Below are 21,778 nucleotides of genomic sequence, written 5' to 3'. Positions count from 1 at the left end.
TGGTCAGAATCTTCACCAACTTTTGTTAGTCATTGACTAAGCCTCTTACTAAAGCCTACTTGAATAGGCAACTAACTACTATTTCTACTCATCTCAATTTTGTTTCTTAATTGATACTATATATTACCATTTAAAAAAAGAAGAAGATGTCTTCCAAATAGCAATAACATGAAACTACAAAATATCTTCACCAATTCTTCCTTGCAGGCCTTATGACTGTAGTCCATCTTGATAAAAAGTCACTGCTTTGGAATCATGCTCATGGTAGTTTTGTATATCAAGTTACATATTTGAGCAAGTAGAGCCATTTTGTAGTACTGTGTATTAATTACAATTAATATATATCTTAGAACTCTATTTAAATGTAGTTTGCTTAATTAATATAATGTACCAATAAGAAATATGTCCCACAATATGAGAAACTGGAATGCAACCAAACTTCAAGAGGCGCACACAAGATTACTAGTACACAATATAATTTAAAGCAATCCTCTATATTGTTCCACTCGAAAAAACTTTCAAAAGCATTCGCTGAATAATCTAAGCAACATGTGAAAGACTTAGAATAGAACAATATATGATTTTGAGAAGATGACATTTGATCACCACTCAAAAGTCTACTTTCAAAAGTATTCCAAATGACAATTGAAATATTGAAAAAAAAGCCTATGAACATTCCATCCATAAGTCAAATATAAAAAGTTCTCAAAATCCCAAGTGCCCATTGAAATATTTAAATGCACACAACATCAAGAAAATGTACACCTAGATCATGGACAAATCTCAAGACTAACTTAATACCTTTACATCACCACTTCGCAAAGAAGGCGAGACTCATAAGTATGTTCTGCAAACTTTGCAAAAGTACATTTGCTCACTTTTTCTAATTTTGATTGTCTTAAAATTGTGGGATTGTCTCCAATTCCTAAATATTTTTTTTGGCCATTTCACTACACAAAGAGAGTATGCTTTGGCATTTTTCCTCCCTTGTTATACAAAGGACAAACATAGGAGCAATAAAATCATCACTATATATCATCACTATAGTCAACTTATAATCTTGAAACATGGTAATGTTATGAATTTCAATTAAAAGGAGGTGGGGAGGCCACTAAGGCCTTGCCTTTTGGAGTGTTAGCGTAGGTGTAAATGTTATTGTGCATTATGTGCACATGTATGCTATGAAATGGTTTGGCCAATATGCAAAAGAGGTACGTTCTTGTTTGTTGAAGTTGTCAAGGTTGCTCCACATATGGTCTAAATGAGAGTCGTAAGTTGGTGGTACTTTGAATTCTAAGTTGAAGCGAAAGTAGTCCATCATGGTTTGTAGATTTGTTGATTGTGGTGAGAGGTATCTATTCTCAAGTCACTACTATGGCCTTGCTTTCAATAAGGTGGCACAATCACTAACTCCCCATTTAGAGAAAATGTAGCTTGAACATATATTACGAAAGAAATTTACAATAACTTGTAGAAGGGAAACTAAAGGTGTAAATTGGAAGAAAAGGAAAAGATAAAAATGTAAGAGGGCATTCCCACGCCATGGAAATGATCAACATATTTCCACAAAAGGAAAAAGGCAAAATGATCAACCTATTGAGTTGTGAACTTAGCCTCAAAAAATCAATAAGAGAAGGAGGTGCCCTATCATCGGTGTTTAGGCCGATGTTAAGCTTCATTATTAGCCTCCTAGATTATAGGACCTCTTCCAACTGGTGGCAATCAATTGTGCGCAAACTTGCCAACTCCATTTTGCGCAAATTTGTGCAGTGGAATCACTTCTAGCAAGCTTCGTCTCACCACGGAAGAGCTTCACTCATAGTTGTGTCACAACACTATAGTTTCAACCTTCAGCAAAATAGCCATCACTTCGAATCTTCCGTCAACCAGAATAATGTATGAGTCTGATCCTTGAGGTGATGATCGGATTGTGTAAGTGAAAACAAGGTAGATGAGTGAAAAGAGAAAAGATGAAAGAGGGGATGGACCATTAAATATGAGTGGAGACGTAGGCATTTTGGCAAGAGATCCTCATTTAAATACCATCACATGCTTTAATAAAGGTGGTGTCATACAAGCTAAATGACAATATAATTCACTACCCCTCGTGTAAGGCCAAAAATTTGATCCACACAAAGTGATAAAGTTGTTCAAGATCTGCACAAAGAGACAAAAATTTGGACCTAAAATTCATTATAATGACATAAACTATCACTAATCCTAACATTAAACATTAAATAACCTCCATGTATCTTAGATCCCTATACCGTTTAAAATGCCTCTGCTTCTGATAGCTTGGCTTTTCAAAAAGCTCAACAGCCGTCGCTATTCCAAACGCTTGGTTCTCAAACCCCTTGAACAAGCTTGTGCACAGCTCCGATTGCAGAGCGATTTTCAGCAGACTCGGTGGCGGATCCGTTGCAAGGCTGAGCTTGAATTCACTGGAACGCTTTTTCATGTGGCTGAAAAGATCGCTGGCACAGACGCTTACCGCTTCCTTGACATCGTCCACCGCAGTTTGGAGAAGCGGAGGAGTGGCCGTTACATCCTCGTAGGAGCCTGTCTCCGCCACTGTTTGCTGGGCGTTCTGGAGCTCGAGCTCCTCGATCTGCTGTGTTGAGGCCTTTTTGAACTGCCAGTTTTTTTTCATTCTGGCAGGACCGAAGTTGTAACTGGCATTGCTGTCGAAGAGTCCGGAGCTCCTCATTTTTTTGCTTCAAATACTCCAATTCATTCATCACAATGTGTTCTGTTTGACCCTCTTTCCTCATCTCGTGCCCTCTCTGCAAAACGGCCCTGTAATTTTTCTGGCTGTCTTCGTGACCTTCTCATGCTGGTCAACCACAGATTCAATGCCCTCAGGCTCGCATCCTAGCATACTTTGAACTTGTGCACGGATTTCTTTCATTCCTGAGGCACGGTGGCTTACTTCATCGGGACTGCTGTGTTCCTTCGGTGGCGTCTGATGCCTGAGTGTGTCCTTTGGTGGCGCCTGTTGCCTGAGTGTGTTCGCGTCATCAGATTTCTCTTCACTCATGCTGCTCTGATAAGAACCGTCGTGAAACAGTTCCAAGTTCCAGCAGTGGGCTCAGGCTTTGAAAGAGGATGGGAATTTTCGTCTACCATCATGCTCTCCGTGACAGATGATACAAGCTCTCGGTGATCATCTCTGTGTGTAAGGACCACAGTTTCGTCAGTGGGGATCAAAGTCGACATCTTTAATAAGAAAAGATGAATGTTGCGAGTCTATGAGGGACAGGAAAACTCGGACTCTGCAAATGAAGATTGGGAGAGCCGGGGTATAGACTATAGTGAGTGAGTATACCATGTATTGAGCAGAAATGGAAATAAAGAGTGCAGGGGAAGTTCGGTCACGAAAACTCCGTTCTCTGAGCACAGCCTCCCATCAATGCGACCCCATGAACGACGCAAATCTAATCTACTTTGACGAGTGGCGGGTGAATCCAGCACTCTCGCAGAATTGCGTGCACATCACTCTTCATTTTTCGTGAAATTCACGTCCCTCTCCCTCCTCCTCGTCCTCCTCCTCCTCCCCCCTCTTCCTGTTCCTCCTCCTCTTCTTTTTCATCTTCTTCTCGGGGGTAGCCATAGCAAGGGCCCCCTTTTGGCAAAGCTAAAAAATATGAATATTTGGAATTTGAATATTTCATTGGTCCACGTGGTGATTAATGAAGTGTACTATGCACAGTTCTGCATGGTGCATGCACCGAGGTGTTTTGGTCCACCGGTTCCATGGTGTTCTCCTCTCGAAGAAAGATGGGATGAATGGAAAATACATACGGGTAGCTACTCACCTGCAAATGAGTGGATAGTAATCTATTTTTCCCGTTTTCGATCTCGTGCATGCTCCAATGCGGGATCTGCTCTGCTTCTACCTCCTCCCGTCTGTGCTGTTGCGTTCTCTATGGCGGAACCCCATTTGCTTGATGCTTCGAATTTCATATTTCCTCTCGTCTCATGTTTCTCGCATGCTCCATGGCTGGACCTCGACTTCTGGTCTGCTTCTGATTAGACGGATCTAATTATTCTATGCATTTGTTGCTCGCTTCGATTTTCCTATATCGTCCCGTCTCCGGTTTCTTGCATGCTCCATGGCTGCAGCCTAACTTCTACTCTGCCTCGTTTGATTACAAGGATCTAATTATTCTCTGCATTCAATTGAAGGAAGGTTTCGGCGGTATTTTGGACCCTGGCTAACAAAAGCTTCGTTCGGCGCCGTTTCCCTGCACAAAATTAAGTGTAAATCAAAACGTATTAGCCATCAAGAACCAAATGTTTTCTTTGTGCTAACTACCACGGAAATCTTGTGTGGTTGCAATAACTACGTCGTTCTATTTAGGTGATCAAAATAGCGTGGTTGGATAGTCTTTTCTTGACCTCTCTCGTGATGACATGGACACAAACAGTTGTGCATTTGTGAGAGGTCTGAGGAGAAGGCTGTCGCTCAAGCTCTTCCTTGCTTGATGTTGTTCTACGTTTTTCATTCTTTCTCTTATGCTTCTAGCTCTTACAACTTCTTGTTGATTGCAGGTCTTGAGAAGGCGTGCCCCGAAGTATTGCAATCTGCTTCTACTCCCCTCCATTGGCAAAAGTGTCCGCTGGTGAACGAATCCAAAAAATTGCCAATTCATCTGATGGAATGAAAGGTATGTGCATGTAGACGAATCTATGCAATGAAGCTAGCGATTGATAAGTGATAGTTATATCTATACATATGATTGATAGTCACATTGCCTTATCTGCCAATTAGCGATACACGATTGTTACTTATATGTTTGCAATGAGTTATTAGTGACATGACTCTAGTGGATGAGACTGGTATGCATGCAGATTGATGCAGTCTCATCAGTTTTGCACGTAGATTGACATAGTCTCGTTAGTTTCATCTTCTGTGTTTAGTCAATCCTGTAGCGTCCTATCTTCTGCGAACTAGACGGGACAATGCTCTTCTTATTTTTGTGCCTTGTTTTTTATTGCCCTCGTTCTTGCAAACCAGACTAACACATTCCTATTCTTTGTTGATCTGTCTCTAGTCTTCACATGACTTGCGACTCAATACATTCGTTGTTCTTATTCAATACGTTTTTTGTGAATTGAAATACTTATACAAAGTCTACAAGACTGTCGACTCTCCTGTTGCGATTTCGTTGGGCAGGCAAAAAACAACAGTACTAATAAAAAATATGTCTCTGTTTGTTCCATTTTAATAGGTTTATGTCGCCTCTTTCTGCACTTCTTAACATTGGGCATCATTTGACTATCATTGTTATAGTTCAAAAATAGCCTATTAGATACTATTCAACTTGAATTACAGTTTCATATGTATTCGCATTATTTTAATTCTTTTTTTGAAATCAGTTGGTTACTTAGATAGTGTTTGTTAGGTTTGCATGCTACCTCCGCATGTTCGTATGCTGAAAAGAATGCATCTCCTCCTAGTCCAAGGTCTACTCCAATGGTGTTAGGTACATCAAGCAAGTCACCAAAGGAAAATATTTCAAAGAATTCTCCAATGAAGAAAACACCACGGCATTCGTTGAAGAGCTCCTTCCTAGAAGTAGCTCAAGAGGCGTATGCCCAAGGTGATTGCATGAATTTGTTTTTCTATTTTAATTTTGAATGCAAAATAGTATTTGATTAGTTTCTTTGTTTTCTTTTGTGTAGTGAAGAAGCTACTTCACAAAAACCCGGACTACGTTAGTTTTAAGTCCACTATAACCTTTGAAGTGAAGCGTAAAACTTCATCAAGAAAATTCAAACATGAGGAGCAAAAAACTTCCCTACCCAAAAAAGACAATGTTGATGTTATTGTGATAGATTAGTTAGGCCAAGGTCTAGTTTAGAAAGGTCTACATGTTTTGATTAGAAGATATTTTTGGGACTTGCTTATTATTGCATATGAAGAAGTTTTATCTTTTATATTATGCAATTTCATTTGTGATTTTTTTTTGTAATATGATCATTATAAATATATTATTAAAGTTTGTAGCCTCTTAATGTTAAAAATTCTATAATTAATCACTTTGAAATTGTCATTGAAACATTCTTTGTTAGCATGTTAGAATTTCAATGTAATGTAAGAGATATAGGAATCTCAATTGCATAAGATTATTATGCACAAAATATTTTCACAACAAATAGCACGTCATTATTTCAAACATTTGTCTTTGTAGCAAGTAAGCAATTGACATGCAAGGAAGAGAATGATGAGGCATAGCGGCCCTAATATTGCAAATAACTTCCGTCCACGACCTCATTCTTTCCCATTGAATGCAAAAGCAATCATTCCATCCAAGGATAACCTCATAGGGGGAGGGAATTCATTGATATCACTCACCATTACACAATTATCAGATTGCACTCCTCAAAGATTTGTATTTGAGGGGAAGTTGCTTTGTAAGTATGGAACTTACAAAGTAGCAATTCCAAAGTACCCAACTTTCTTGAAAGGGGATTTCACTGATAAGTTTTGTTCACACACTGTTACATTGCTCATTCCTTCCACTTAGATTCACCAATTTGTAATTTTTTTACAAGTTGGGGAATTCTATAGAATAGAAGGAGCGAGGTGCAACTAAGGGTTGGGACATCTAGATTCTCTTTGCTTCTTGATGCTACTACATGCATCATACGAGGTGAACCTTTTGAAGGTAATCTTTGTTTGCTGCCCGATCATTCCCTCTGCACTTATGTATCTTGGGCAGCTAAAATGATTAACTTTGGCAAGCACAACATAGCAAGTGTGATGGGGACAGTTGCAATTGTTATCATAAAAATTGCAAACGAAGAAGGAATGGTCGACCAAATAATTGTTGCAGATGGACCACATGACGAAGACAGAGCCGCAATAAGTCCATAGTGTTCTTGTGATATTTTCCTCAAATGCAAAGTAATTGTTGGAAATTTCACTGATGCTCCACCACTTTTGTTTTGTAGCTATCATTTGTGAATGAAAGAAAACCTACGCTTACTCAACTTGTGCAAGAATTTCACGATGAGAGTGTTGTTATGTACATCTTGAAAAACTTTTCATTCTTGAAGGCAAAGAATACCATATGTGTTTTTGACTTCACTATTTTGATGGAGGTGCCTGATGCTCCTACAAAGCATAGCTTGAAAGAAGCTTTCTCTAGTCAAGTTTCTCGTCTTGGCTATGGGACAAAGGTGCCTATTCTACCACTAAATTTTTCTTTCCATCTACGCAACAGCGATAATAAATTTTGCCCTATCCAAATCATAGATATCATGCATATTGTACTTCACCAATGTCAATGCAGATCTTGTGGAGCATATGTGTGAGACTTGTGGAGGCTTGCGTGTGAGCAGAGATCCCCTACACCCATTTTTCTACTCTTGCAAAAGCCTTGAAGGAATTTTGCAAGTCCCTACCTTGACAGGAGATATTGTTCAACGCAATGGAGAACAAGTGCCGGTCCATATTAAAGGCCCCTATGTAGACATTGTACTTGCATTGGGCATGCCTTTCCTTCAAATGTACAAGGAGGATGTGATGATGGTGAGAACCAAGCTTAAAACATGCAAGCGTGGTTAATAGTTTTGGTGCTGTTATAGCATTTGAACCAAACGCATGAAATACTTGTAAACTTTAATGATACATTTTGGTTTCATAGTATTTGGACTTGGTTATTTCATTCCAATGTACTTTTGAGCAATTGATTTTACTTAAAACATTATTCACATTATGGATATTCAATTGCTTCTTCAAAACAAAATAATAATGGAAAACCATGATTTCAATGCAAAATACCATGTCAACACAAATTTTCTCATATGTATTTCGCAATTCTTTCCAAGCCTAAGTTATGAACAATTATTAACAACTTTATTTGAGAACATTGTTTCTAATAGTGGAAGTTGTAGCAATCCATGGATACTATTCCAAACAATAGCAAATGAATCCTTGCTTACAATGGAGAAGGTTAACAATCTTATTCAAATCTCTTCAACGTCCATTGCATTAGCAATTGACATTTTGCAGCGATTTCATTCCATGTTTGGTACATCATTTGGTTTATTATGTTACGATGGAATAAAACTTCAACTAAAAACCACTATGGGTTCAACCAAACCAATGAGTAGAAAAAATTTGCTATTAGATTAATCAAATGGTTTTTCTAGAATCATTCCTTTAATTTGCTTGCCTCGAAAACATGGCTATACATTGTGGTCCATAGAACACGAAAATCAATTGGAGCAAGTAATCCTTTAAAATCCAAGCTTGCCTACCAAAGACATTGCTTTGCTACTTTCAAACATGTTAGTATTCAATGCAAACAATTTTGAATAAAATTTACAAAGTCAAAAGATTGGTTTTTGCACCAATAAATGTGGTTGCAACACCAACATGTGGCAAAGATGGTACAACAATTGAGAAGACCTTGTTCACTCACAAAAGGCAATGAAACGATAACATACATTTACAAGAATACATTTAAAAAACATTGGATACTCCATCTTTCCCATGGGTTTGTTGCGGTTCATTGAAATTCTACTTAAAACTAAAAAAACCCAAAAAGATATGGTGATATTCTTGCAAAGCAATGGAATAAGTATAGCTTTGATTTCACCAGAGAATAATTTCTTGTGCTCTATTTGTTGGAAATATATTAGACAAGGAAAGCTCCCTCTAATGAATTTAAAAAGCATTCAAATGGTTTCAATAAAAACACACACAAACAACTTGAACGATGTGGAAGCTCGATTGATTTCCATTAGAATACCATTTGCACAAATTAGAGAACTAACTTATGAGGGGCAATATGGTCTACGTGGAAGTGTTGTAAATGTTTTCGCTGATGTTGACAAAGCACAACAAGTATTGCCAAGGTTCATGGGACAAAATGATATGGTGGCAGTAGCTATCAAGCAAAAACTATCATATAAACATAGTTACATGAGTGGAGCCATTCACCCAACATTGACTATGTTGGCATTAACAAAGTTGCTTCATACACCTTTATACCAACATAATAATGTGAAAGTCAATCTTCTTTGGGAAAACCACATTCGAAAGATTCAAGAGTTAGAAACTTTGAATGAGGATATTCAGCAGTGCAAGGAATCACAAGAAGAGAACATTGTAATAGACACTTTTGTTCATGGAATCTATGCAAGCCAACAGGTAGTAGACTTCGAAGACAAAACCATTGTTGTTGCTCCCTCAGAATGTTTTTCTCCCTTAAGCATTTTCAAAGATAAACATTGCGAGGAGCTAGCCTATTCGAAACTATTCTTTGGTCACCAAAGAAACTACAATATCCTCGAGCGCATATCCTATCAAGATATAGCATGCTGGGAGCTAACAAATGCTGATCGGTGATTCGCACTATCAATCGACAATCTATTTTTCAGAACAATGAAGATTTTAGTACATCAGGTTCTTTCATCTTCTTGGGTGCGTATGCAAAAAGCCCAAACAAAAGGAAAAACCTTGCAAGTTAAGGATGCGCTCTTGGACACAAATATTGAAAAACTCCTACAATCAAACATAGGATTTTGAGACTTCACTCATTTGAGAACATCCATTGACTACAAATTCTACCTCAAGAAAAATGTATTCGCAATGCTGAGGCAACTAGGCCCTCCATGTTTCTTCATCACATTATCGGCGGTAGAAAAACTTTGGGAACCACTACTCCAATGTTTGAGAAAGCTAAACCCTCCAAATGGAAATACCAATTTAAACCTAAGTGTCGATACACGTGACTTTGATTCAATTGGATCCCGTGACAACAGCTCAATATTACGTTAACAAATTCAAAGCATTCAAAACATTGCTTAAGAAGGACAACTCCATTTTGGGCAAAGTAAAAGACTTTTTCTTTGTAACAGAGTTTCGAAATCGAGGAAGCCAACATGATCATGGCCTTCTTTGGGTTGAAGAGGCTCCAATCCTTGGAATTTCACCAAACCATGTCATAGAAACGTTTGTGGACACATACATCTCTACAGACATTGACAAATTTCCACTTAATAATAAAGACATACAAACGCACAAACATCGAAAGACGTGCTTCAAAGAAAAGACAAAGTGTAGATTTGGTTTTCCACATCCACCAATGGGAGAAACTAAAATTTTAGAACCACTTCACGATAACCTTCAAAACAAATTCCTAAAGAAGACCATGAAAAACATCACATCAATGTTATTGGAGGAGAAAACAATGTCTCTAAACTACCTGTCATTCTTGGAAACATTGAAAATTACAGAGGAGGAATACCTCCTAGCAATACGTTCATCTATTTCATAGCCAACTCTACTTTTGCAATCCAAAAGACATTTACACAAACAATTTCAATCCAACTATGTCCCAACTATGGGAAGCAAATACAGATATACAATTTATATTAAACCCACATGGGGCCACAACATATTCTACATCCTACATAACCAAAATGGACAAGGAGACCACAGAAGCAATTAAAACTAAAGTATTTCCAATAATGCTCCAGCAAATGAACGCATCCGAAGGGTCAAAAATGTGATCTTGAACACCCAACACATAAGCTCTCAACAAGCAATATATCTAGCACTATCATTGCCCCTAACATCTTCAACAAGACAATATCAATACATCAACACAAATCCCCCCGATAAACGAACATACTTACTCAAATGATGTGAACAACTACAAACACAGGATCCTGAAAGCATTGAAATCATTTTTGATGATGTCATAGCTAAATACCTAAAACATAGAAACAACCTTCACGACATTTTCTTGGCAACTTTTGTAAGTGAATACACAATTTCACCTTCCAAAACACAAAAGAGAAAGAAGAACAAGATCATTCACTACAATAATTAGATTGAGATTATTGATCCTGAGAACTACTAAAAAGAGTTGTGTATGCTATTCCTTCCATATCATGATGTTGAGCTACAAGTTCACGAAATAAATTGTACATGGCACGACATGTACATTGACAACAGAGAAACTGTTGATGACAATAGGAAAAAATTTAACAAACTCATTCCACAATTCCTCGCAAAATCAAATAATAGCCCTAAAGCCTCTTCCTCAAGCACTAGGTCCACATTAAAAAATATTGACAAATATGACATTGTAATTGATATGCAAGGTCTTCCCAAATCAACAAAATTCTTTACTATCATATAAGATGATACCTAACCATGACTACTACTTATCCTTGAGAAAGCTAAATGATGAACAACTTTTGATTCTCAAAGACACAATGTTGAAAAAAAAGGTGCAATCCAACAATCCCACATCATCTGTTTTTGACAGGAAATGCAGGAACATGTAAAACATTTGTGTTGCTGCTGCTGATAGTCCAGGCAATTCTACACCATTACTCACACAAACAAAGCACAAATTTGGAATTACCAAAAATACTTTTGCTTGCATACACTGGAAAAGTTGCATTCAACATTGGGGGGACGACTATACATTCCGCTCTTCATTTACCTCTAATGGCATCTCATTAGACTAGTCTCTCTTCTGAAAAGTCGCAAGAGTTATCTCAATTATACAAACACCTAGAGGTTGTTGTTTTTTATGAAGTATCACTCATAGGGCACAACACTATGGTTGCAGCCAACATGCGTCTCCTTGAGATCAAACACAATCATCTACAACCTTTTGGAGGACTTGATGTCATTCTTTGTGGCGATTTGTGCCAAGCTAGTCCTACAAAAGACGCTTGGATTTTCATGGAGAAACCTTTGATTTTTGGCAAGAAAATGTCCTCCTCTATGAATTAACAACCCCCATGCGTCAACAAAATAATGCATTCATAGACATACTCAATAGAATAAGGGTTGTGGAACACACTCCTCAAGATATCTCTTACCTTAACAAACAATATCATCGTCAACCAAAAGAAAAATAATATATCCCACACTTATTCTACACAAATAATACAAAATATGCTCACAATGAAGAGGTTTTTAGATTGCTAGAAGAAGAACCACACATATTTAAAGCAATCGACAAACGAAACAAAACATGTAGCAAAACAATAACAATTCCAACAAGCCTAAAAAACACAGCTGGATTACACCAAACCTTACATCTCAAGCCGGGAATGATAGTTGAAATATGTTCTAATAACCTAGACATCCAAGATGGCTTAGTCAACGGAGTAGATGGAATTTTCAAATATTCTACTGATAACTCTTCACAACATGTACTGTGGATATTGTTCAACAATAAAAACACAAGCAAAAGAACACGATACAACAATGCCAACCTCTGGGTGGTTGCAAGCTAAGGGTGTCCACCGTTTGTCCACTGCTCGAACTTTTGAGCAAAAAAACAGCCAATTTTTCACATAAAATGGTTAATCTCACCTAGTTCCCCAAGGATTCACTCTTTGAAGCCTTCTAACACAACATCACAGATGTTATTGTGCACACAATGATGTGTTCAGATCAAAAATCGAAGACATATAACTCCAATTCCCCCATGGCTGAGTACAGGGTCATAGGGTGTGTCCCGCTTTTGAGGAAATAGACAGTATGATATCAAAATTTTAATATCTCACTCATTTTACATAAAATGTTAGTACCAATTGAAAGGAAGGAACCTCACATAGTGAGAATCTTAACTTGATTTTTTGGATTTTTTAGGGATACTTTATCTAATTAATTTTTTTAATTGTCCCAAAAATGCACTTTTTGGTACACCATAGGAAAATTGGAGTAGTATGAATTATTTTTGAAATCTAACTCAATAGGGGATTAAAGGACCCATAAGGGTATGTGGACCAAGTTGTAAATTGAAAATCCAACGGTTAGATTTTAGTTGATCTAATTTTTATTTTTACTTTAACTTGTTAGAAGGTTAGAAAAGAAATTATAAAAAATATATAGTAATTGGTAAAAGTTTGGAAATACAACCCAAATCTCACGCATATTAGGCCTTTACATGAGGAAGCTACAAAAAAAAATTTGGTCAATTTTGGGTAAGGAAAGGGTTAATTTTGCCCCCCCCCCTCCCAGGTGAAAACCCCCTTATTTTGAGTAAAAGGGGACACACAAGCCAAAAACCAAAGCTAGATAGGCTTGGTGTTAGGCTTGGAAGCTAGGCTTGGGGAGCTACCAAGCCTAGTGGCCACATTTTGGGTGCGGTGCCTTGTCCATGTGGAGGAGTGACACATGTTAAAGGTTGCATGCCACATCATTAGTATTGCCACCTCAACATGCCACATGGCCTTTGACTTTTCTTGCCACCTTGCCACCTCAGTAGAGTAACATGGCAATGTAGATAGATCAGCAGGTTGCCTAATGCCACATGGACCTCACATGCCACCTCACATTGCCACTTCATACTACCACCTCATATTGCCACCTTAAACTTGCCACCTCATGTCTACCACCTTGGATTGCCACCTCATAGTTGGCACTTGATACTTGCCACCTCATGTTGCCACCTCATACAAGTCATCATCCTAGTTGCATGAGCATGCATGATGCCATCTCATCCACGAGTTGCCACATCAGCATTCCCATGCATGTGCATCATGATGGAAGCGTTTGCCATGTCATCATGGATTCTCATGCATGTAAGGCATCCCACATGCCTTGCATGCATGTGGGATGGCATGCATGCATATGGGATGCATGTTGCATGCAATGCATGTGGGATGGCATGCATGCATTTGGGATTCATGTGGCATGCATGCTGTCATGAAAAATGAGGTATGATAAAATATTATATTGATGTATTTCATTTAGATAGTATATACTTATATGGCTTAATTAAGTATAATTTAATTTTCATTATATTGTTGATATAGGTTGTAGTCAATTAATTTGAATTCAAATATATTTTACAATGTGTTTGAGTTATGTATAAATCATCCCAAATTATAAGAAGCAATTAAATTATCATTGGATTCTAGTTAATTAGCAATCAAATTAGCAATTAAATTATCATTGGATTCCAATCAATTAGCAATCAAATTAGTAATTAAATTATCATAGGATTCCAGTTAATTAGCAATCAAATTAGCAATCCAATCAAATTATCATTGGATTCCATTCAAATCTAATCAAATCCAATCAAATAAAATCTAGTCAAATCCAATCAAATGTGAGGGAGGGGTATCTAACTTTCCTATAAGAGGGCACATTGTTTAGGCTCATTCCATTCATTCTTAGTTTGAATCCTTGTCCTTATTGCCCCCCATAAGCTCGTTCTACCTTAGTCCTTAAGCTTGCCACCTAGTTCTACTTTGAAGCCTTGCCCATCCCTATTGTCTCCCCAAACCTATTCCTAGCTTCATTTTGAATGGGTTCTCAAAGCCATAGGGGAAATAGAGCCGATACGAATAGGAGCCCCCTTCTCATTTGGATGGGGATGAAGAGCAAAAGAGGAAGTATCATGAGCAAAAGAGAGCATGGAGAGAGCTAGAAACTATGCCCCCCCCCTCTCCTCCACCTATGCCATCTGATCCCCTTCCCCCACCTCCCACCAATGATGGATCTAGAGCACATGACTTACAAAGGAGTACCATACGCTGTCGTGCTAATAGAATCATAGAGTCATTCTTTAGTGATCTTACGCCTGCTTCTCAGTCTACTCTTCTCACTTCTTTGATTGATCATCTTGAGTTGGTAGAATGTAGAAAGCTTTATGGCATTGGTATGCGTAGAGAAAGGATAGCTTGTAGTGAGGTCCTTAGTAGTGTTTGGCATTCTTATGCATCGATCAAGAAGCGGAACACTGCATATGCTTTAGCAGCACATCGTGCTATTGTGGCTGCTATTAGTAGACCCCGCATGAGCGGTCATGTGCATGCTACATCTTGCATACTTTGCATTGCACCATGCACATTGAGAGTGGGCATGATTAGGAGGCAGAGTTTGGATGGCAATAATGTTGATGCTCTATGGGCCTCTAGTGGTTGTGCACCTTGGAGTGATCGTTTATTGGATGAGAGCAATAGGTCTTTCATAAAGCAGTTTTGGGAGGAGCATTGCAGGGCATCGCCAATTTTTAAAAAGGCATTGTGGAAGAGGGTCTCACATGGTGTATACATTGAGCATGGTGCATGTTTTCTTGATGTTAGTCAAACTAAGTTGTACACTCAGTTTATAGAGGCACATCCGCACATTAGGATTGGTGAGAGATCCTTTGAGAGATGTAAGCCATGGTTTGTGCGATGTAGCAAGGAGTCTGATACATGTTGTCGTCGACACCATGTGGATTTTAAATTGTTATATGATGTCTTTCGCACCCTCACTAGGCACAAGGGAGTGGTTCCTACTAGTCCCTGTGAGTTCATTCACTCCATATTGTGCCCATGAGAGGAGGATGTGTTGTACCATTCCCTTGATTGTGTGGAATGAAAATGTACCACATGTGGTCACTTGGCCTGACTTCCTATACTGCAGGAAGATAGTACCGACATGGAGAAGGTGCATTGGTGCCATTATGAGTATGTCATCCACACATTAGATGGTGGTGGACAATCTAGGAGGTTGCAGGTTGTGGAGAAGGAGACTCCACGTGTTGTGCTCATTGATCATTTTGGGTGACAGATCTATCCATATACACAACACACCCACACTACAAAGTGGGAGGATCATCAGTTCCGCATGTGTTTCAATACATTTCCCTTGGGTGTGGTTGTCTTAGTGGTGGACTTTGCAGAGAACTATACTTTCACCCCGTAGCACGAGATCCAGTCGGAGTATTACTTTTCTGAGCAGGTAACACTTCCTCCTTTTTTTTGTTTGTTGTTACAAGTTTAATTGATCATTAGGGTGTTAATTAAGTGTTTAAGTATGTAAAGTGTTAAATAAGCATGTGGCTTTTTTGTAGGTTGCCATATTCGTGCACATTAGCTATCGTCATGCGCACGCACATATTGATGGGGTCGATAGCACCTCGGACTCCCGAGTTATTATCAGAGAGTATCATTTCTATATTAGTGATGATCGTTTGCATGATGCACCTTTTGTGCAGCATTGCTTTGCTCTTCATGATAGTTTCTTGAAAGATCAGGGAGTCACATGGCAGCAACGTTGGATTTGGTCTGGTGGATGTGGTGGACAGTTCAAATTCGCTAAACAGTTTTTTTGGTTATGCAAATGGCACCATGACACTAGCATCCCAGTGATGTGGAGCTAGAGACGGCGGGCCATGGGAAGGGAGAGCACAATGGTGTAGGTGTATGTGTGAAGCGAGCCTTACGACACCACCAGTTGCGGCATGATGTTGATTGGTTTAGGGATGCACATCAGGTGGTTTCCTGGTGCATACAGCACTTGAGTAGTAGTCCCGTATCCTCTTATCCACGTCGTGCTAAGAGGGTTGTTCGACGTTTCTTTTGGTGTGTGGATATTGGGAGTATTGATCGGTCCAACACTTTTGATTGTTGATCAGTGCATGGTACTTTGGATTTCTATTCTATTAGGAGCACATGTTTTAGGGATCCCACTATCTTCCATTAGGGGAGAATTGGGGTCTCAAAAGGGCCTCCAATTAGTGTTTCCTAATTTCAAGGGATTAGAGAGTGATTTGAGGTGTACCAATGAGAGTGCTAGAAGGTGTGGGGCAATGGTATGTTGAGGTGGAGGGTGGGCAGAGGCCTACAGAGAGCCCCTATTGGTTGCTCCCCTTACACTAGGGACCACCCAAACCATCCCCCCCCTCTTAACCCATGTTGTTTGACCCTCCTTCTAGGTGCACCTCCCCCACATTAGCCCAAAACTGCATTCAATGGGATGGTATGTCCCAAATGGTGAAATTTTCTTCTCCCCTCCCTCTTTCTAGGACCTCTGGCCCCCACTGTTCTGGTGCACAGCCTTCCAAATCACTCAGATTTGAACCAAATCCCATGCATTTTCCCTCTTCCCCCTCTTTCTTTGCTCCCTCCTGCTCTGGCCTGCTTGCTGCAGCTCCTCTCTCTCTCTCTCTCTCTCCCCTCTCCCTCTCCTGTCCCTCTGTTGGAGGTGCTCTATCCCTCTCCTTCTCCTTCTCCTTCTCCTATGCCTCTGTTGCTGTTGCTATGTCCCTCCTTCTCCCTCTCATGTGCCTCTGTTGTTGCTGCTCTATCCCTCTCCTTCTCCCTCTTTTGTGCCTCTGTTGGAGCTGCTCTGTCCCTCTCCTTCTCCCTCTCCTATGCCTCTGTTGTTGCTGCTCTGTCCGTCTCCCTCTCCCTCTTTTGTGCCTCTATTGGAGCTGCATTGCCTTGTGTAGGAGTCCCATTCTTACTATTGCAACCTCTGTAAGCATGGTGAGGAGAAAGGCTACAAGACCACGTAATGCTGTGACGTCTTCCACAACACCAGAAATGCATTGGATGAGTGGATCCCTTGCACCTACAGCTTAAATGACTAGATAGTGATGAAAGGATCGGCCAAAGGTCCACATAAGCTTCCCAAGAGCAAGAGAGGTGACATCTTGCATGAGTGGAAGGGGTGCATCTTGAAGTTCAAGTTTGGGAAGAAAGGATGGCTCGCAAAAGTGCAACATGTTTACATGGGAAAAAAATGTGGCTTCCTCCATCATTCAATCAATCTAGGATACCATCACACTGTGAGCCTTTTTATCTATGTACCTTTTTCACCTGTAAGTGTAATGAGTCCATTTGGAAATTTTGTGTTTGGTTTCTAAGAGCTCTTATTCATAGTGGGAGATGTTTTCCCTTCGGACCTCGAGGAGTGGGAACCAGTTGAATCATTCATAGGCAAGTTCACTGTCATTCTACTACTTCAACTCTTTGCTCTCCTACAGGAGCTTTTTCCCTCTTTCTTTTCCTTCTCATATAGGATACAACTGCTCTTTCCTCTCCTACAGCTATTGTTTTCCCAATAGGCATGGTCTAGAGCACAGTGACACAAGGTGGTAATGCTGTGAGCTCTAGTGTGTTCTAGAGGCATGGTCAGGAAGAAAGTGACACAAGTTGGCAATATTGTGAGCTCTAGTCTGTTGTAGAGGCATGGTCAGGAACAAAGTGACCAAAGTGGCCAAAGATGGCAATATTGTGAGCTCTAGTGTGTTTTAGAGGCATGGTCAGGAAGAAAGTGATAGAAGTTGACAATATTGTAAGCTCTAGTGTGTTCTAGAATGTGAAAAATGCATTGGATGACTTGAACTTATAGATTGACTAACTAGATAGTCATGGAAGGTTTTGCCAAGGGTCCACATAAGCTTCCCAAGAGGAAGGATGTATTTCTTAGACTATGTACCTTCCTTGCCTATCTTCTTTACAAGATCCTATTTTAACATAGGAGTGGGAAGTAGTGGAATCTTTGATATAATTGACAATGGACTGTCTGTAAGTTATGTGTAGGAATACCTTTTAGTCATGGAAAACGAAATGTATAGTCCTTCAAATTTACTTGAAATGGTGAAATAGCAGGCAAGAATCTAGAGAAATGCATGAAAATGACCATTTTATCCCTCGTGCAACATCAAACAATGTGTTTGACTAGTACAAGCTGTCCATAAATTGTAGGTTGGGCATTTTGGAATTTGCATAGGTTTTCGTAGTCAGTGGCTATACATGGGAGTCAGCCTTCAGGGATGAGACAAGGGATACAAGAGGAGTCCGAGGATCAGAGGAGGATCCGCAAGAAGAAGATACAAGTCTCGAAGACTTTTCTATAAGTGTGGCAGACTTACATTCTCCAGATGACATTAAAAGCATTGATGAATTTTATTTTGATGGTTTTATTGTGTGGTTTCGTGTCCAATGTTTTCATTTAATATGTATAAAGTTTTCATGTCTAAAGTTTATAGTTTATACGTATTTGCCTTGCTTGCATCATTCTTTAAAGGAGACAATGCCATGATGGAAAGCATCCTATGTATTGATTTATATTTTATGATCTTTTAATCTCGGGGGGGTCACTCATCATATGTAACCCTATCACGTGAGTTCAACAGAAGGATTTTTTTTATTTCTAAAATTTACAGAAATAAATATACATAAGGGGCTATTTAAAATAGTTTTGGAAAAAATTTACAGATTTGTATAGAAAAGGGGTACATTTTATTAATGAAATTTTTTACAGATAAGGGACTTTAAATATAGGCCTTGAACGCACGTGATATAGAGGGTTTATACATAGTGACCCCCCCGAGCTTTTAATGTAATGTGCTTTGTTAGGTTTGCTAATGTAATGGTTGTTGAATTGATGCAGGAGGCATTTGAGATCTCTCATTGGTGCACTATATTAGTCGAGCAGAAGGATACGTTGTGGTCTTCCACATCCAATTTTTAGAATGGCCTACTTAACTACTAAAGTGCATCAAAGTATTGACAGCCTTATCATTGTGATCCACATCACATGGCGTCCCCTATTGCATTGTATCCCATTGGCAATGGTGTAAAAAACTTTGTGCCCGGCTACCCTGAGAGGAGAGCCTTAATGGTATTAGTATTAGGATCTTACTTGGGGATTTCAAAAGCCTCTTTTTTCTATGTATTAGAGGTAGCAAAGAGGAGGTATAGGCTATGAAGAGTCTTTGTATTTTAATGGAGAGATTATAATACAAAAATGTACATTTTATCACATTCTCTTCCTTGCAAGATACCATGTCATAAGCAATAATTTTGATTGAGTCATGGTTGGAATTTTGAATGTGTTGTTCATTCAATATAAGGTAATGTCGCTTTGAATTGTAGAGTATTGAATACACCACCTCCAAGTTTGTTGTGTAGAGAGGTGAACCTTTTATATGCAAACTTGTCCCTTTTCCTTCATTTGTATCCAAAGTAATTACAAATTTATGACCCCCTCAACTTGTGATTGATTTTTGAAGGTCTTCTACATTGAATTTGAACATTCGAGGAAAAATTTGAACATTCGAGGAAAAATAGACCCTATTTTTCTAGTCAAATTTCATAGAGCTACTCATGCTCTCGATTTTGAACTAAAAAAATTTGCAATCGGAGTTATAGCGCAAAAGTTATAGCTATTTTACTATTCTCTTCATATTCCATGCAATTAAGTTCTATTACTTGTATATATATTTTTGTAAAATTAATTTAGGAAAATATTATGAATATTCCAAGTAAAAATAATACTCTCGACCAAGTTTGGTAATTTTGGTGACCATTTTTGGCAAATGTAGGAGGAATTTGACCACGACGTAGAAGGAAAAGTTGCTCACGACATCATGGGGTGTCCAAAACTGCACAAACCCGCCACGGCACAAATTTGTCCATCTGGACACCCTCTAGATGGCCAAATTCACGCCGTGGTGGGTTTGTGCATTTTTGGACACCCCATGATGTCCTAAGCAACTTTGCTTTCTATGCCATGGTCAAATTCCTCCTTTATTTGCCAAAAATGGACATCAAAATGGCCGAAGTTGTTAAACTCTTTCATCTACCTCTTTAAAATCTATATTTCTTCATAGGAAATCATGAAGTGCATCAATCCTTTACAAGGTGATATAGTAGACAACCTAAAAATTAAAATAAAAGATACATGGACATAGCCAACTTCCATGACTAAGAAAACATAGAAAATGAAATTTTAAGATTCCTCTTCAAAATATATATTTTCTAATGTAATGCATCAAATTATTTCAAGGTGATTTAGTGATATGAAATCAAATATTTCATTGACATAGCTAACCTAAAAGGTGGCTCCAAAGGCACGATAAACAAAGAAAATGAAAATTTACAAGGTGATGTAGTGGAAGATCAAAGTCCTCTAGATTAAATTAAAAATTACATTGACATAGCCAACCTACAAGGTTCCTCCAAAGCGCAAGAAATTATATAGAGAATATATTGCCTACTAAGGGTCTTACCAGAGCTGTGCTACAAGGCACATAAGTTGTCATATTGACCAACCGTCATTTGCTAAGTTACTTTGTAAATATTTTCTTTTCCATGTTTATCTATGTTGAAGTTGATGCATCTATAAAGACACATGGATTTCAATTAGGTAGATGAAGGAATTTGACAATTTGGGCCATTCCAATGTCCATTTTTGGCAAATGTTGAAGGAATGTGTCCGCGGCACTGAAAACAAAGTTGATCGAGATGTCATGGGGTGTCCAAAAATGCAAAAACCCACCACGGCATGAATTTGGCCATTTGGAGGGTGTCCAAATGGCCAAATTCGTGCCGTGGTGGGTTTTTGCATTTTTGGACACCCCATGATGTCCCGACCAACTTTGCCTTTTCTGCCGTGGTCAAATCCTCCTACATTTGCCAAAAATTGACATTGAAATGGCCAAAGTTGTCAAATTTCTTCGTCTACCAATTCAAAATCTATATTTCTTCGTAGAAAATCATGAAATGCATCAATCCTTTACAAGGTGATGTGGAAAATCTCAAATTTTGGTTTTTAAACACTCCATCTAATCAATGTGGTGCCATGGTCAAATCCCCTCTACATATGTATTGGAATGGCCAAACTTAGCAAACAACATTTTATTGACTTGTTAGTTACATCAAAATGTGATATAACTTTTGTGTGCAAGGTTTTTAAACACTCCATCTAATCAATGTGGTGCCATGGTCAAATCCCTTCTACATATGTATTGGAATGGCCAAACTTGGCAAACAACATTTTATTGACTTGTAGGTTACATCAAAATGTGATATAACTTTTGTGTGCAAGCTGATATAAAAAAGGATGCAATATTAAAAACAACAGATAATGCATCTCAAAGAAGTGGTTACTATCATCAAAATCAATAATAGGATCAACATCAACATCAGCATCAGCATCTGAGAGGAAATCATTCCACTATAGAAAGATTTCAAGGAAGAGGAAATACAACCACCGTGTCAAACA

At 38.7% G+C, this 21,778-nt stretch overlaps 1 pseudogene; it reads left to right on the top strand.

Moving 5' to 3' along the window:
• The first annotated feature begins 15,418 nt into the window (after positions 1 to 15,418).
• On the top strand, positions 15,419 to 16,142 carry LOC147899343 (uncharacterized; annotated as a pseudogene).
• Positions 16,143 to 21,778: the final 5,636 nt, after the last annotated feature.

This window comes from Dipteris shenzhenensis, chromosome 8 (genome assembly GCF_047967505.1).
Source record: "Dipteris shenzhenensis isolate YYH24624 ecotype China chromosome 8, Dip_SZ_1.0, whole genome shotgun sequence".
NCBI classification, from domain to species: domain Eukaryota; kingdom Viridiplantae; phylum Streptophyta; class Polypodiopsida; order Gleicheniales; family Dipteridaceae; genus Dipteris; species Dipteris shenzhenensis.
The sequence above is the reverse complement of the archived record's forward strand: the minus strand, read 5'-3'. Positions and strand labels throughout refer to the sequence as shown.